This window comes from Empidonax traillii, unplaced genomic scaffold, assembly GCF_003031625.1.
Source record: "Empidonax traillii isolate 1590-97213 ecotype Southwest subspecies unplaced genomic scaffold, ASM303162v1 scaffold469:size586335, whole genome shotgun sequence".
Lineage (NCBI taxonomy): Eukaryota > Metazoa > Chordata > Aves > Passeriformes > Tyrannidae > Empidonax > Empidonax traillii.
In genome coordinates, this window is record NW_020955662.1 from 480691 (window position 1) to 494673 (window position 13983).

At 36.9% G+C, this 13983-nt stretch overlaps 1 protein-coding gene across 2 annotated transcripts in view; it reads right to left on the reverse strand.

Moving 5' to 3' along the window:
• The window catches only part of GABRB3 (gamma-aminobutyric acid type A receptor beta3 subunit), a 117314-nt gene that overhangs the window by 80490 nt on the left and 22841 nt on the right, over window positions 1-13983 (reverse strand). The window lies entirely within an intron of this gene.

Consider the following 13983-nt stretch of genomic DNA (forward strand, 5'->3'; position numbering starts at 1 on the left):
ATGGCACCCTCGGTTCCTGTAGCAGTGAGTACCCGTCTCCCTGAAAAAAGATGTCAACGCACTATCCTTAATTTTTAGATCTTTTGTGAATTCTATTCTTCACTAATACTAAATTCAGAAGGGCGTTATATATTAAGCAATCAGGCTTCTCCTGAATGGATTACTAAGCTAAATTATTATTTTTAATGGTTTTGATATCAAACACACAATGGATTTTTTTAAAATCGTTACATTGTTTCATGTATATTTCACAACAAAAATTCCTAGATCATCAGAAAACATTATTGATGCACCAAAGCATCACAACATTTGTATAACAGCAACATAATAAAATATCTAAGATATTTTAAGACCTTGAAGAGAAAGTAAGAATCAGAATGGATAAAAATACATGTGTATGCCTGAGTAAGTAGAGAAGAATAAAGCCTAAGGCTTTGGGGTTGGTTCTGGTGGAGTTTTTTGAATTTTATAAAATAGTGTTTAGAAGAATGTGTAAGATACAGATGAAATATGTAGAACAGCTATATAACATCTGAAACGTATTGCCTCAGGAGCCTTATTTTCAGGCATCAGTATGGGGTGAAGGATGAGCTCAACAGAGGATATGTAGCTCTAGAACACAAAAGAGTTTGACTGTCACCTGAGACAGTAAGAGCTAGAAAACTCTGAATAAACATTTTGTGCATGTATGGGGAAATCAGTTTTTATGAGCAGTTGGGCATTCAGACAAATCCTTTTCGTGCCCTAACACTTCGGAATGTGTAGTAGGGAAACTAGTAGATGGATAATGTGTTGGTCACCAGGGAACTGAGAAAAATATGATGCATACTTGTGGATCTTCTCCTGCAAGTCTTTTGCAAAATTCAGAGCAAGACACTCCATCAAAAAGTGTGTGTCCTTGTGATATACACGAACAAAACTTCAGATAGTAGCTGTAAATTCTTTTTTGACTGCTAATCTTATGCACCAGGTCTTCATTTAAGGGGTTTCTGTTTGGTTTAATACTGGGTTTTTTTAAATTCAAACAGTACATTATAGCTGTGTTTCAGTTGGGGTTAGCCTGAACACCACTACAGCAATTGCTGGCACAGTTCTTGATCAAACGTGTTTGGACTGAGACAACTTGGTCATTTAATTTAATTAAATTCTCTCCTTCTCTCTTTTCCATCACATATAATTTAAGCCATGTGTAGAATCTTAGATTAATGCAGCAGTGAGAAATCAAATCTTTCTACTGACAATTTCTTCAAGCAAATCTTACAGTCAGTGTTAATAAAGTGAGTCAGGGACTGAATGAGAGCAATCTTACATTTAATAGTTTTTAAAACACTGCACGTTTAAGGAATACTAAAGATCCTTAATGTTAGTATGTCAATGGTGTTAGTTCATACTATATGCTCTTCAGCTGGCACAGACCCAAGCATATTGCTGACAAAGCACAGTAGCTGAAATCATTATGCCACTTACACATTTAGGATGTTGGACTAAGCAAGTTGATTGCTGCTATTAGCATTTGCCTTTTGATGCAAAATAATAACTCAGAATATAATTCAGTGCTAGAGGAAAAAAATTTAAAAAAAAAAAGAACCAATTTTACCCATGGCACAACTCCAGTGAATATATACAAGGAAGACTTTGGAGCAATTCATCAATGAAATCTCTTGTATTGCATATGTTCACTTTAGGTACCACGACTATTTTTAAAAGTGCTAAAGCAGCATAAAATACAGAATGAATCTATATATATCAGAAATTGCAATTACCTGGGATACTTCTTGAAGCTCCAAGTCAATCTTTAGCTGTCATAGAGAGAACAACATGCAGGATTTTCTGATATTTTTTTTGTTGTAAACTATACCCTTGTGGGTCCCTTCCAACTCACGGTATTCTATGATTCTATAAAGGCAGACTGTGGGGTTTTCTCCTAGTTTTCCTCCATAGTTTTGAAAACTTGTATGTTCTAAAACACTGCTAGTCTGTTGTGATGTAAAAGCTTTGCCAGATGCTACTCTACTGTGTTTTGGATTCCCTATCTCAGTCTTGCAGTAGTCACCATGTAACTACCTAGCTGGAGTACATATTTCTGTTGAATACTGAGAAAAGTTAGAGCATGTAAACACATTCTTACATCACAGTAATCATAACAACAATCATTTTTGCCCACAACAAATCTTCTAGGATCAGTGTTGCCTCACTGTCTCCCATTTTTAAGGTTAGGAGTAAATTATAAGCAGCATTCTGCATTCTGGCACAATAATTCCCTGCAACCTACAATTCAATAAGGTACTCAGGTAGCATAGCCAAGGCTGAAAGGATGTTCTTACAATCCACTCAATTCCCTCATTCACACATGTAGCCATTCCAAATCTACCCTTTAAAACAAAACAAAAGAAGAAAATGATCAGTCAAACTTACACACATACTTGTTTTAAGTAAAGAGGAAATGGCTGCAAGTTGCTCCAGGGAATGTTTAGATTAGATATTAGGAAAAAATTCTTCACTGAAAGGGTTGTCAAGCATTGGAAGGGGAGGCTCAGGTAAGTGGTTGAGTCACCATTCCAGGAGGTATTTAAAAGACATGTACATGTGGCACTTGGGGACATGGCGTGGTGGTCAAACCATGGTGCTAGATTAACTGTTGGACTCAATGATCTTAGAGGCCTTTTCCAACCTAAATGATTTTACTATTCGATTACTCTATGAATGTTACAGCAAGTAGAGGAAAAATCCATGAATATTGCTGAATGTTTCCTAAAGTACATAGTATAGACTATTCAATGTACTAAGCAACCAAAAGGATGATTAAAAGGAAAAGGATAATTAGGCACTGTGCATTTATAGCATTAAACAGCATCATATGCACTGAAGACATGACAGCTCTGAAATGGGGAAAGAGCCCAAAACCAAAACCGAAAGATCTCATCACCTATGATCTGACAAGCCTAGAAAATTTAGCAGCATCGTATGAAACTGATGCTTTCAGCACAGATTTAAAAGAACTTATGTCTACCAGAATGAACTGAAAAAAATAATTTAACTTATTACTGTGTCAGAAGTTTTCTACTTCTCATGCTATTGATTAACTGCTGGCAAAAATTAGTTTACACGTCTTGCATTTTTAAGGGAGATCTATGTCTACTGCCCTCTGGACAGTCTGGGTCTCTTAAATTACATCTACTGACTAAGAATTTTAATAACTGTTTCAGTGATTGGTACTTTCTGGATAATTAGGAGATGAATACAAAGAAAGCAGCACTTCAGTGATAATTATCAAGCTGTGGTTTTAGATAAGCATCCAAAAAGAGAAAGAAGTCTTCTTCAGCAGGAATGAAAGTATCTGGGCAGAAATTTTTTTTTTATTATTTTTTTTTAAAGTAAAACAGAAGTTTCCTAATGGAATTTGGAAAACTCTTAATATAAGAGAAGGACAGCCAGGGCATTCTTAATATTCTGAGCATGAAAAGCAAGCAAAGGTATGTGTGTGAGTGGGAATGGGTGGGGGGAATCTTTCTGTGCAAATTTTATCACTTAAGGATTGTATTATTTTGTACAAACTTGCTAATATTATGTAAGAAAACTGCAGGGAAAGCTGGCCTCTGGTATCTTCGTTTCACTACTTGAATGAGCCACTTGACCCAAATATAAAAGAACTAATCACTAAGGGTAGGACTATCAAGAGTCAGACTCTACTCTCTCTCTTTACAATGTGAATGTAATGGTTTTATTAAAACATAGATTTGACTTGAAAACAATTCAAACAAAATATAAGAAAGTCCCAGAAAGCTTGTTTTTTTAAAAACATGTCCCCAAGCTATTTGCAATTATTGTGTTAGCTAGTAATCCTCTTCAGGGTTTGGGTTTTTTTTTTTCAGGTTTTTGGTTTGTGTGGGTTTTTTGGGTTTTTTTGGTAAAATGTTCTAGTAAAATAACAGAGAGGAGCCCAGAAAGAAGCCCTGCATTGTAACTCACTGACTATTGGTCTGACTTCTTGATCCCTAATAGTGCAGTGTTTGGTTGTAAATTGAGCTACAGTAGATGGTTGATAACAGAATAGAAATTAGACCATTTTGACCATGGTAAGCAGAGTTAGGGAAAGACAAATAAGAAAAGACAGAAAAGTTGCAATCCAGCCAGTGCAGAGCAATGGTGATGGTAAGGGTACATCTAATCACAGTCCTGACTACTTCAAACATGCACCAGGGGACATAGAAAACTGGGATTTCTAGAGCATAATGAAGCTTGAAAGAAGCAAAATCTCTGATACAACAGTTCTTGTGCCTGATGTATACATCAGAAGGCCCTTTAGAACCTGAGCCACCACAAATACCAAAATTACAAGGTGATAATGCTGAGGTAACAGACACAGCAAAAAGATGGGCTAGAGCAATCCCTCAACATCACAAGTACTAATCAGCAAAATACCCAACATAAATTCCAGCAGCCTCAAAGAAAGGCAGTCTTGTCAAAACCTGTGTTTCTAATTTGAAAATCCATCTTCATTTGTGCAACTGCTGAGCTGGCACTAACCTCAGCACTCCAGCTGGGATGGATAGGATGCCTGAATACAGAAGAGTATGATTTACAGATTTTACCTATTTGCTGGGTAACCACAGAATTTCCACAGCTGAAATATGTTCTTGATCAGAAAATGTACAAGGTGAAAGATGCAGCAGCACATAGTGGCTCATGCACTACAAAATGTTCTCCAAAAACTGTTTCTGACACACAAACCTGTACAGATATCTGTGCATCTCATCAGTTTGACTCACTTTCTGCCACATGGATACCCTCAACAGTGAGCACAAATGTCATTGCTTACAGTTCATCTGTAGATTGACAAAGAACACTAGTGGAAGTACATGCTACTAAAGATTTGCTTCCCAAGCTGTACAGATCAGCCTAATAAGCCAAAAAAGCTTAGAATTGTTTCTGGAAAGGAAACCAATGATTTGTATGAGATGAATGCTTTAAAAAACCTGGGGTTTCCCTATATGGTGCAACATAATGTGTGAGGATAAACAATATGTAGACAAGAAAGCCTAGCCTAGGTTCTTTTAAGATTACTTCAAGGCTCTAGCTGCAGTTACAGGACTGTTTGTCCAGGCTGATTTAACCTGCTGATGTTTTACTTTGAAGATATTTTCAGCATTTTGGAGTTAGGAGATGCATGGGTGAAAGGAACATATTTCATAAGACACATCAATTAAGCAAGATTAGCAAATTTTCAAATAATTTCAGCCTGCACACCGGTCTGTGCAGCCCTAGCCCTAAATATTAAAATTATTATTGAACTCCTTACTGACCGCATCGTCCTAACTTTATTCATGTTGTACACAAGGCAGGGTAGAGTCCTTTAATCTAGAAATAGGTGAAATACTGGCTACATTTAAATAAAGCCACTACAGATTTCTAAGCATAGGAACAGAGAATGGCAAAGTACCATAAAAATTGCTAAATGCCATCCCTTGAAATAGCAGAATTAGGTGGAGTCATAATTCCACCCACTATGTGAACCAGGAGTAAGTTACTAAAGAGTAGCATTAGAAGGGCAGAGGCAGACTCTTAAATTGAGGTTCATAAGCTGAAGACCGGTGGACATTGTTTTTCCTACTGTATTACTAATCATTATGTAAAAAGTGAGCCTTCCAGTTTGCAAGCTTAATATGCTTATGCCCACAGCATTTTTACGGGCAAAACTTAAATTGCTTCAGTGCTTGCAGAAGGCAAACACAGCAGGAGTATAAATATAAGCAGTGCCTGCTCAGGTAAACAAAGCAGTGCAGCAAACAGTGCCTTCTCCAAAATCTCAGCAACCTCACCTCTGATTCTTTTTGCCATGGAATGGAATAACCAGGTTTTGAGAGTTATTTTAGATACCAGCTAAAATGCATCCTGTATGAGCATGCCAATGGACAAAAACCCACTGCCATTTTCAGAATAAAGGGTCTCGCACACAATGCAAACCCTTTTGACGTATTTTGGGTACGCAACTCCTACCCGCAGCTTCAAGACCAAAATGATCCCAGATTCATCTTCTGATTATGTGCCAGTGCTGCGTCTTTAACATCCAGGTAGACAATCAGTGAAAGCTGATAGATAAAAATCTGGCAAATCAAGATCTACTTGATTTGATCATTTTAGTATCTATAGGCAAAGTACCTCATTCTTATATATTGAAATTATGAGCAATGTTGGAGTAGGTCTGCTTCCAAAAGCAATTTGATGGAATGCAAGAGAAAAATTGTTTAGAAATGGCAGGTTTTCCTGTATGGTAGGTAACACACAAGAAGATTGAGTAAATCACACCACATAAATGAAAACAGAGTTGAAATATCCCACTCATGCTCTCGTGCCCATGGCACAGCAGTACAAAACAAGTCATGAAAACACATGATCTGTAGGAGGACAGTGACACCATTGCTCCAATAAGCTCAGCCACTGTGTGTTTTGATATGCCTTTGAAAGCACCAGCCCGACTGAGATTCAACTTCCTGGAGGGATGTAGCCTGCTCCAGCCTGTTTTGGTTTGGTTGCCTTGAAGAAGTTCACCATATTGAAGTGGATGACTGCAAATGTAGCAAAAGCTTTTTGCCTCTCAAATTTGTTTCTGGATGTGGGGCATTTGCAGAAAAGGGACATTAACACTGTCATATCATGTTCTTGTTTAGAACAGTGAAGTCTGAGAACTTCTAGCAGAAAAATACTCTGCTATTTTACCAATAGGGAGGGAACTGAAGGAAACAAAAAGAAGAAAAACTGCACTCCAGAAAGTTCAGAGGAATATTCCAGTGAAAGAATGTGGATGACACAAGAAGGCAGAGGCAGTAAAGCAGATGAAGACAAAAAGAAGAAAAGGGGCAAGGGGCCCTAGGATCATTTTTTAAACTCCGATTTTGTTCATCGCAGCGGAAATAGAGGTGATTCGTCTTGAAACTTATTTTCTGAATCTATACTACTACTGCACTGTTCATTTAGGGGATCGTCTAAGCCAAAAGCTATTATAGGTGCAAAACAAGAAACAACATCCTATGGAGCTAGATAGCTGTATTTCAGCTCTGGAGGAAAATATTAGACCTTTTTATAATTGCATAAAATTTAAAAGGGTTTTGAGATTTTTAGTACTATAATATAGTGGTTTGCACATAGTATTGACAGCCAAGAACTTCCAAGTTTTAACACAATATTTACTCCACTTCAGCAAGCGTATCACTTCAGCCAGCACCTTCTTAAACTGAACAGAACTAGGCCCTTAAATATATTTTTGAGCACAGAGATAGGTGGTGTAATGGCTCTCAGATGCAGTTTGCAGCAAAGTAAATAAGACCTGTTAAATAAACATTAAAGCAAAACTAAACATTTCAGGAAGAAAATACTGCGGGATGGGAGACATCAAGAGAACCAAGTATGCTCCACTTCATGGTCCACTGCCACACTGCTTGGACAGTTCTGAAGGCAAACATTCAATACCTGATTACATTTTATAAGGATATAAATGGTTGTAACCATATCCCAACTTTATTAAAAGGAGTACAAACATTATTGAATCATCTATACAACTCTAAGTATCTAATCTTCATTTTGCATAATCTATCACAAAGGCAAAGTAGGCAAAGAAGACAATATCACCCTAACTAACCGAAATTCCAACCTGGCATAAGCAGGGTAAGTCAAAGCATTATTTCTATCCAGCCATTCTATAAAAGCCTACTATACATCTCAGTAGGATAATGGAGGGCAGAAGAAGGAGTTCCGTACTTAAGATCAATTTGAAATATTTGCTACATTTAATTCAATAACAATTTTTTTTAAAATAATAACTTGTGACAGGTATTATCATTAGAGAAATCATAAAGATAAAACCAGTATTTTTGTCTGTATTAACTGTTTTTGAACTCTGTATGCAGTGATATTCTTTTTGTTCCTTCATCTAAAATATTCACTATCACCAAAGTAAACAATTTACTTTGTATTTTCAGTATATTTCTGTACTAAATATTGACTTAACATTGTTTATTTACCAGAAGCTTCTTCTCAAAGTATTGATGTTACAGAACATCAATGTTTCATAATTATAAGCACGAATAATTAAGGTTGATGTTTGCTGAAGTGGACTTGTTCACCATGGCATGTGAAAATCTGAAGTGGGATTTGTGACCTATCCCTTGAAAGAATGCAGTAGCACTGATAAGATCAGAAAAATAAAGAAGGTTAATTTGACTTTAAAACTGGAACCTCAATAATTGAGGTCCATGTTCAAATACCCTTCCTGAAACTGCAAAAAGCATCCTCAGTTCTGTACTCTGATCACTGAAAGAACTTTTCAGCAGTTGATCAGTTTAATATGTAGAACCTCACAAAGTTTAAGATAGATTTTTCTACATTATCCAAATCAAACAATTTATCCTAAATACAATCAATTAACTTAATTAAATACACTAGGATCTATCAGGCTGCAAAGTGGTTTGGCAGCAGTTCCAAGTAGAACTGAAGCCTCTGCAAACACAAGCTTCAGCAAATTTCCAGCAGCTTTTTTCATTCTGTCCCTTCTTTTTCAAAGAAATAGGGATGAACATCAAATAAATGGTTTCAAATAGTTCTGGTACATTTATACGCAAGCTCAAAGTTGCAGACAACCCAGGTCACATTTGTACTCTCTCATCTTCAGATTTTCAGCACACAGCAAAATTTTTCCTAAACATGCCTTGCAATCCTGATTCAGTTTAATTATGCTTTAGCTGTTACCCAACTAACTTGAAATAAGTTATTTTGGAGATAAACAAATATAGTAGGACTACAACCCACTTTCATTGCATACTATATAATTTCAAATCTGTTCAATAAATACACAATTAGTTAAACGACTAGCAGTTCACTGAGTGGACAAACACTGAAGGCTAAACACTGACTCTTAACTATGCATGACATAGGCATTTATCAGTTTTTAATCTGGCTTTGTTGTCTGAAAAAATGGGGGCCTGTTGCATATACCCAAATAAAATTCTCAATTATAACAAAACCAAAGTATGCTATGTTGTAGCCAGGTTTCAGGTAATAATAATACTAATTATGCTGTCTACACTCTTGATGAACACCATGTAAACATTACTACTCCCTATAACAATATTGAAACAGTGGTAGAATTATTTTTTTTTTCTCAATAATATATGGATCGAGGTATTTCAATGCAACCTGTCTTCTTGATGTCCACTATGAAGTGTCTCAAAATTTAAAGAAAATGGCTGAGGTTTAGAGCTGTCTGGCCAGAGAGGTTTCACTGGGAGAAGGAATAATGAATCGTGGTGTCCTTCAGATAATTTGCACTCTTTCCTTCTCCAACATTTTCAGATATGGTTATTGTAGATATACAGCTAGAAAGACATCTGAGAGCTCTGGGCACATAGCTGGTAAGTAAAATAGATGCAAAATTAAGGACTATCCACTTCCATAATCAAATCTTTCCACTCCCTATCAAAAGTGAAAAAAGAACTTTGCAATACATACAAAAACCTAATGGAAGACTGAAGAAACTTAGCTTTTATTTAGAGTCTGTAATGTAATATGTTTCTTTCAATCACAATTTACTCATAATATTCCAAGTTCATGTCAAGAAAGATTTTGCAGGCTCCTGCATAAAGACTTTTTAGAAGACCAACCTCATGGGATAAGAATAAAAAATAATGTCTGCTTTACTAAAAATTCAAGGAAAAATACATCCTATCAAATTCCTGTGGCTGCAATTCTACTTTTAAGTCCTGACTACCTCCCTGATTTCTTATCCCATTTATATGCTCATGGGCATACAGTCTTCTGGACTAGAGAAGTTTCGTTCAGAGGTACATACCTCTACAAAGGAGCTCAACATAAAAAAAGAAAGGTATAGGAAACAAACTCTGGTTTCAGAGTCATATAAATTAAAGAAAAATCCTCTGGTTTCTTAGAGGTTTCTTGCCCAAGCTGGGTAAAAAAAAAACAAAAACCAAAACTTCAAAAAGTGATTTCTCACTGCTCAAAACCCAGAAAACAACAAAATGCCTTATAAATCAGTTTTATATCTGACAAGCACTAATACAATTCAGCTTTGTAATAAGTTTCAAGATGCAACAGACACTGTTAGACATCTGGCATCTGGCCTTAAAACAGAGCACTGCCACTTTGCCGCTCAACACTGAGCCCTCCCTCTTCCAGGTGATCCCTGCCCATCACTCCGCTCCAGTGCCAGCTCTTTCTTTTATCAGGGAATACAGATTTCACACTGCCCTAGTTCCACAACGATTCTTGCAGGTTAAGATCATGTTACCAATATGGCTTAAACCTCAATTTAAAAATGTATTGAAGACAGAAAAGTGTTCCATCAGTTCCTCAAAGGCAAATATCAAAGGTCTAACGCTACTACATTCTCAATCATTTGGCAGTGCTAAGGATCACAATGGTACTGAAGAAATGTTTTATTCAAAATAGGTATGTACACCCAGAACTATATTATTAAAATACATTACTAATATTTAAAAAGTGAGCTTAGAAAGCTAAAAGATCTGAATGCTGCCCAGTTTCCCCCTACATTGGTACCAACAAGCATCTGAGAAAACATTGTGCAAATCATCTCCCCTCAGAGGTTCTGCTGACCTGGCCCCTCCAGTCTTGACATTCAGACACAACTCTGAACTGACCACCCTAAAGCTTCAGATCCCTCTTGTAGGATTTTTTTTAATGTGTCTGCCACCATTCATTAGATTTCACTCCCGGTTTTATTAAATGGGAGAAATCTATTGCTGCCTCAATCTTCGAGACAAAGCCACCCAGAAGTGCAGTCCACACTCTGCTTCACCCGCAACCCACACACGCAGAACAGCTGAAAAGAGGATGAGGCAGACTTATCAGGGCTGAGAGAACAAAAACAAATTATGAAAAATCCTGATGAATGGAGATTTCTTTGTTTATGCACGTATCTCAGAGATGGCAAAAGATACTGACTGATCCCGATAATCCTGTCACTTGATTATTTGAAAGTGTTTCTTCCTAAGCATGTTGGCATGCAGTTTAGAAATGGAGATTTCCACTAGTTAACTGTAAATCTCCTCCACAGCCCAACAACTCCAACTGACCACCTCTCCCTCACAATTGTTCTAAACCATCAATATATAGATTATTCATGTGTATGTGTATGTTATGTTTCCTACAATGACTCTGGATTGCTCTTAATCTTTTCAATATCTGTGCACTATAACCAGAGATTATCTCAGGATTAGAGTGTATCAGGTGGTTAGAGAAACTATTCTTGTATTTGATCTGATGCCACTTAAACCTTAAGCCAATTTGCCATTCCTTCATTAGGATGCAAACAATTTCTAACTAATTACTAGCAACTATTTTTACTTTCTTTACTGGTCTTCCTACAGAATGTTCATTCTGGTTTTAAAATTTAAAATGTAAAAGAGGTTACGTGGCATAAAACAAAGTGCCAGCTAATACTGTACATAAGCATGGTGTTGAACTAATCAAGTATGAGAGCAATGCAAGGGAAAAGTAAGGCTTTACTCATAATGTATTTTGTTCTTAGAGCATTAAGTCATTTATCAAATTGAATTTTTAAATGGACCACGAATCTTGAAACTGTATCTTCTAAAATTTTCCCCAAAAAATAATTTAGAAAGAATTTCTTTCCCAATTACAACAAGAAGTCAGGAAAGCACCGTCATTTAGCAAAACATTTCACATCAGGACTGCCTGTAACTCTGCTGATCAGAACACGCCTCACAGCAATCCTGAACCCAGGCCTTAAAACATCATTGCCAGTTTGAACAACCCTGGCAAGGCTTTCTCCCTTGTTCTCTATCCTTTCTGCATTACTATGCCATAATGTTACTATAAAGCATGTAGAAAGAATTGCAGAAAAAGCCTGACTGGAATGGCCGGGATGCTGTCACTTCCAAGGCGGATTTGAATAGATGAACCGAAAGGGAGTTCCTGCAGCCAGATTACAAACCGTGAGCCTTGGGGCTGCACTCCTTCAGAGCCTGAGCGTGTTTCAGCAGAGAAGAGAACACTGGCAACACTGACCCAGAGCATATATGATGTTTTTTTTATTTTTTCCTTCCCTTTGCAGTTGGCAACCTCTCTTTGAAGTGGGTACAGAGGTTTGTGCTCTCAGCAAGAGGGAAAAAGAATTAAAAGACCACAGCTAATGCAACATTCCAATGCCTGGGGTGAGCAGCACTGGTCTTCCAATGGTGAGTCCTCAGGGAAGGCTCCCAGAAGAGAGCAGCCCCTCATCGCCTCACCTCACCTGTGCTGCTCACACCACTGGAGCAACCAGCTCCTTCTGAGATTACTCAAATGCATTAGCTCTGAGAGTTAAGTAATGTCAGTGTGATTAAATCTAGTGGCTTTGAGGTGACAGTGGGTATTTCAAGTTCTATCTGATTTCTGGTGGAGCAGTAGATGTAGGATTAAAAGAAGAATAATTTATTTCTTATCCCTGGCTCTTCATTTCTCTGCTTCTTCATGATATAGAAAATAATAAAAATAGCAAGACATCTTTATCTTTTAAAATAGCTTCTATTCCCAGAAGGTGAAACTGCATTTGCTCATATTTCCACTTAGGAACACGATAAAAACATTTAAGCCAAAATGAATAATTCTTGTAAGAATCATCCACGCTTCTAACAGATGACAAGGAAGAGATTAGAAATTTATGACTATAATCAAGGTAGGTTCTCTACAATAAAGAAATTGTTTTTAATTAACGTAGCAGAAAACCTACTCAGAGCCTCCAGAGACTCTTTGGGTTGCTCTGGGAGTTTGGCAATCACTTACAGCTTATTCAAAGGGTTTTTCTTCCAGTGGTTGCTCTGCTGCATTACAAAATGCACTACATGTCACTGTAGCACAAGAACTTGAAGCAAACTTCATTGGCACTAGCATTAGAAATTTATGATGAGCTCTCCAAGTATAAAAGATCATTTAAAATAACTGCCAGAAGGGAGAAGGTTAGAATTGCTATTGCTTTTATTAGACCCTGCAGTAAAAACAATGAAAAAGTGTACCTTGGAGTGTTAATCATAATATGTTAGGAAGTACAAGTCTATAGCTGGTTTTGAAAACTTTAGATATAATAATGACATTGCATGAAGAAAAAGAAGCCAATTTTTTTTTAAGACCAATTCTCAAGGTTTTGCTAACATTCATCTAATTTATTAAGAAATGCTCAGCAACTCTAGTAAAACAAAATACATTTCAAAATAAACACTTTTTTAACCTATAATCTTATTCAAGTAAGCAGTAGGGAAAAAAAAGCTCAAGGTGGGAATGGCAACAGGAGTTATTTTGCTAGCACTACAGATCTGAAAGAAAGATACTCTTTAAAGCATTTTTTTTTTTTTAATCTAAAGGAACAAAAAACAGTGTTGAGTGAAACAATATACCATTTAGTGTTGGTTCATCTTACTCCTCTTTGAGAACACAGAATTATCCATGATTTTACCTTTCCAAAACATTACTAGATTTGCAGAAGACTGAGTGCAACACAGGACTGTACCTTGGAGGCAAATGTTTACCTTATGAGGAGAAGCAGTTCAGACACTACAAAAATGCATATGAACTGCTCAAGCAGAAACATGATCTGGACAAAAAGCAAAATGTCATTCTGAAAAATTAAATGACAACAGGCCCAGGACACATTTATGTAAAAGGTTCAAAGTCTGCCTTTGTTTATTTCTAAAATTATGAGACATCTTAAAGGAAAATAAGATTAAAATTCAGATTACTGATGTTCTATTAAGCAATCATCAAGTTATAAATTATTACAAACTTTTCTGTGCACTATTAAATGAATGGCTTTACATTTATTTTTGTGGGAGCCCCCGGTGGTCCAGGGGAAAAGACACTGCACTGTCACTGCAGAGACCCGGGTTTGATTCCCGGTCAGGGCCCCTCCCGGGGCAGATGGAGCTCGTTAGCCCTGTAAGGCAATCCATCTACGTCCTG